At 37.6% G+C, this 5,000-nt stretch overlaps 1 long non-coding RNA gene across 1 annotated transcript; it reads right to left on the bottom strand.

The window, feature by feature from the left end:
- Window positions 1-2,767: 2,767 nt before the first annotated feature.
- Window positions 2,768-3,496, bottom strand: LOC143022620 (uncharacterized). Its single transcript, XR_012966103.1, has 3 exons — window positions 3,461-3,496; window positions 3,250-3,312; window positions 2,768-2,951 (listed from the first exon to the last, which is right to left on the bottom strand). It is a non-coding gene; the product is annotated as an uncharacterized LOC143022620 (long non-coding RNA).
- Window positions 3,497-5,000: the final 1,504 nt, after the last annotated feature.

Raw genomic sequence — 5,000 nt, 5'->3', positions numbered from 1 at the left:
AAGAAGAAGAAGAAGAAGAAGAAGAAGAAGAAGAAGAAGAAGAAGAAGAAGAAGAAGAAGAAGAAGAAGAAGAAGAAGAAGAACTCGAAGAAGAAGAACTCGAAGAACTCGAAGAAGAGGAAGAAGAAGAACTCGAAGAACTCGAAGAAGAAGAAGAAGTAGAACTCGAAGAAGAAATCGAAAAACTCGAAGAAGAAGAACTCGAAGAACTCGAAGAACTCGAAAAAGAAGAACTCGAAGAAATCGAAAAAGAAGAACTCGAAGAACTCGAAAAAGAAGAACTCGAAGAACTCGAAAGAGAAGAACTCGAAGAAGAACTCGAAGAAGAAGGAGAACTCGAAGAAGAAGAACTCGAAGAACTCGAAGAAGAACTCGAAGAACTCGAAGAAGAACTCGAAGAAGAACTCGAAGAACTCGAAGGAGAACTCGAAGAACTCGAAGAAGAACTCGAAGAACTCGAAAAAGAACTCGAAGAACTCGAAGAAGAACTCGAAGAACTCGAAGAAGAACTCGAAGAAGAACTCGAAGAAGAACTCTTTATTTTCCAAAAAAGGGGCGTAGACCAGGGCGCGCAGCGCCGCAGGCCAAGGCCCCCGGCGTAGCTGGGCCGGCGCAGCCGGTGGGCTTGTATATATATATATATATATATTGGCAGAAACCACCGGGAAATTGAAAAAACAGATACCGAACGTTTTCGTCTATTTAGACATTTTCAAAGGTACAAAAAAGCAATACAGAAAGAATCAATAAATACATAAGAAGACAAGGATACTCGGAGAGGTCCCATGTTACATTTTATCACACACAATTTTGTCAATAATAAAATATAATATATGATAAACCCAAACTCAAGTTCATGTTATTTCTGCTTAGACATAATATCACATTTGATTTTAAGTTGGTTAGTTTCGATATTAAAAGTTTATTCACCCGAGTCCCGGTTTTAGATTTGTTAGGATTTCTAGAAAAAGAATTAAAGAAACATGACTTTACACTCCCTGCTCATACTATTATTAGTTTAATCAAATTATGTGTAATAGACTCTAAGTTTGAATTTAATGGAAACTTTTATACTCAAACATTTGGTATGGCCATGGGGAACTGTCTGTCTACAATTCTTAGCAATTTGTATATGGAGTTTTTTGAAAGAGAGTTATTACCAAACATTCTTCCAATTAATGCAGTTTGGTACAGGTATGTTGACGACATATTATGCATTTGACCTAATGATCAACATTTGGATACTTTTTTGTCAGATTTAAGTAATTTGGTGCATTCCATTAAATTCACAGTAGAGGTTGAAGAAAATAATATGTTACCATTTTTAGACGTAAATATTTACCGATGTGGAAGATACTTTAAATTTGACGTTTACAGGAAGCCGACCAATGTCCTCTCGTACATTCATTTTTACTCGTATCACAGTCAAAAATCCAAGTTGTCAGCTTTTTCTTCAATGTTCCTGAGAGCTTATAGAATTTGTTCCCCTGAGTTCTTGGATCAAGATATACAATTCATCTATGACATTGGAGAAAATTTAAAATATCCAAAACATCTTATTGATCAAACAAAAATCAAAGCTAGGAAATGTTTTCTTAATACGTCGCAGGTCAAACCATTTAATTATAAAAATATGTTAACAATTCCGTACCACGAAAATTTAATCCATCTTCCTAGCATTTTTGAAAAATTTGGTATCCAGATAGTATTCAAAAATAATAATAACATTAAGAGTCTGTTAATTAAAAATTCTCCAAGAAGTAAAGAAGGATGTATTTATAATATACCATGTAAAAACTGTGATTTTATTTATATAGGCCAAACAGGCAAAGGCTTAGAAAAAAGAATAGGCCAACATAGATATAGTATTAGAACGGGGCAAGTGTCCAGTGGATTATTTGTCCACCAAAGGGATTATGGTCATAATATTGACTGGGGAAATTCTAAAATAATTACTTCTTGTAATAATATTATAGAAAGAAATATTATTGAATCTTGTTTTATAAAAATAAATTTTGGAAATAACATGAACTTGAGTTTGGGTTTATTTAAATTGGACAATTTTATTATTGACAAAATTGTGTGTGATAAAAAGTAACATGGGACCTCTCCAAGTATCCTTGTCTTCTTATGTATTTATTGTTCCTTTCTGTATTGCTTTTTTGTACCTATGAAAATGTCTAAATAGACGAAAACGTTCGGTATCTGTTTTTTCAATTTCCCGGTGGTTTCTGCCAAAATAGGTTATCACGTGTGTTTTGTGATTTCTTTGCATATATATATATATATATATATATATATGTATACATACATATATATATATATATATATATATATATCTAATATAAAAAAAATTAATGGTTGCTTACGCCGTCCGGTGGTAATTCGGTCACACACAGGTGGTGGTTGGGAAGGATGAAGAAGAAGAACTCGAAGAAATCGAAGAAGAAGAGGAAGAACTCGAAGAAGAAGAAGAAGAAGAAGAAGAAGAAGAAGAACTCGAAGAAGAAGAAGAAGAAGAACTCGAAGAAGAGGAAGAAGAAGAACTCGAAGAACTCGAAGAAGAAGAAGTAGAACTCGAAGAAGAAATCGAAAAACTCGAAGAAGAAGAAGAAGAAGAAGAAGAAGAAGAAGAACTCGAAGAAGAAGAACTCGAAGGACTTGCGAGAACAGCTAGATGTTGACAAGAAATAAAAAGCAATATGATTTTGATATTTTATTTTCCAAAAAAGGGGCGTAGCCCAGGGCGCGCAGCGCCCGCGCCTAAGACGCAGCGCCGCAGGCCAAGGCCCCCGGCGTAGCCTGGCCGGCGCAGCCGGTGGGCTTGTCTAATATAAAAAAAATTAATGGTTGCTTACGCCGTCCGGTGGTAATTCGGTCACACACAGGTGGTGGTTGGGAAGGATGACCGGGGATTCGTCAAAGTTAAAGATGCAACGGTATCGTCACTTCTGGAGTTGGGTGACGAAGGAAAAGAAGTTCAGTAAAGGAGAGTTAATAAAAACTAGCCAATCAGAAGAGACATGACGTCATGACATCAGCTCTGTGGGTCCTAAAGAGCCCCAGCTCTGAGCGGGTGACGTCACGACTACTAATTTTCCAATTTGCCAAATTTTTAATTTCCACTTTTCCGATTACATATTTTCTGACCATTAATATTTAAATTTTTCATAGTTATTATTTAAAAGTATAGCCAACTCTTGACTTAGCATTTATGAGGCATAATGAGTATATTAGAATATTTCGTACAGTTCCAAGCAATGACGACATGACGTCACAATCTTCTGCATTTCAAGTCACTGCCTTCGTCTACTGAATAGAGGTAATTAATTTCCACTTTTCCGATTACATATTTTCTGACCATTAATATTTAAATTTTTCATAGTTATTATTTAAAAGTATAGCCAACTCTTGACTTAGCATTTATGAGGCATAATGAGTATATTAGAATATTACGTACAGTTCCAAGCAATGACGACATGACGTCACAATCTTCTGCATTTCAAGTCACTGCCTTCGTCTACTGAATAGAGGTAAGAGCTCTAAATTATATTCAGTTTGATGTAGAAACTTATTTTCTGGGATTTATACTATACGGTGGTAATTCGGTCACACACAGGTGGTGGTTGGGAAGGATGGCCGGGGATTCGTCAAAGTTAAAGATGCAACGGTATCGTCACTTCTGGAGTTGGGTGACGAAGGAAAAGAAGTTCAGTAAAGGAGAGTTAATGAAGAATAGGAAATTGAACCAAGCGCTAAAAAGTGAACATGAGAAGGCGTTTCCTCACCTTTACGAACAGACCAAGGGGTTACAAGTAAGGGAGTCGATAAAGATGTTTCAGCGAAAGCTACTAACGTTTAACAAGATGCTAAAGGAGAAGAAAGACTGCGTCTATAGCGACGATTTGTTGGATTCCTTGGAAGTTTATGTTGGAGAAATTCCTGAAGAAAGGATAGAAGGTTTTGTGAAGCACTATTTTGCTGGATATAAAAGCTTCACAAAGCATGGAGGAAAATCTGATCACATAGAGTACCAGAAACAATATTTGCAGAGGAGTTTCGAGGCTCAAAAGCGCTTAGACAAGGCGAAAAAGTACGCCATAAAAAGAGCCTGCCAACAAAACCCGAAGCCTGTAGAACCTTCTCAGAGTGAAACCACACCTATAGTTGTTGAAAAAGAGCCCGTGGCGGAGCCTTCAAATAGAGAAGAGGAGCCCGTGGCTATGTCTTCAGATAGTAAACAGGAGCCTGTTGTTTTGCCTTCGGATAGAAAAGAGGAACCAGTGGCTATGCCTGCAAATATAGAAGAGGAGCCGGTGGCGCAGCGAGCATTGCCGAAGGCCAAGCCCCCAGGCGAAGCCTGGCCGGCGCAGCCGGTGGGCTTGTATATATATATGTATACATACATATATAAAACATCGCCTGACAAAACATATATAGCCCACCATCTGAATAACAGCCACCAGTCTCTTCTTTAATTAAAAAATATCTAAATTCTATCCGACAAAGACATGATAATCGTGTGTTGACATTTAATTTTTCAAAAGCAAAATGATCTCGACACTTTCCCATCTAAGTGTAATCAATTTCTGATGAAAACTTATGACGTGTAAACTACGTGGCACCCACGAGTACATAACTAAGAGTTCATGTACACACAGATGTGTGTGTGTGTGTGTGTGTGTGTGTGTGTGTGTGTGTGTGTGTGTGTGTGTGTGTGTGTGTGTGTGTGTGTGTGTGTGTGTGTGTATGTATGTGTGTGTTTTTGAGCGTACGCACACAAATATATTCACGTGCACACAAATTTGCATACACATAAGCGCGTACGCACATGCACATACACATACACGCACAGACACATAAACACACACATACGGATACACACAGACACAAACACACACACACACACGTACGCACGTGCACACACACACAAACACAAACAGGCACAAACATAAACACACACACACAAACACACACACACACACTACACACACACACAC

The sequence above is a fragment of the Oratosquilla oratoria genome, unplaced genomic scaffold, assembly GCF_046742065.1.
Source record: "Oratosquilla oratoria isolate Oo_2021 unplaced genomic scaffold, ASM4674206v1 SCAFFOLD128, whole genome shotgun sequence".
NCBI classification, from domain to species: Eukaryota; Metazoa; Arthropoda; class Malacostraca; order Stomatopoda; family Squillidae; genus Oratosquilla; species Oratosquilla oratoria.
This window is presented reverse-complemented; position numbering and strand designations above follow the sequence as displayed.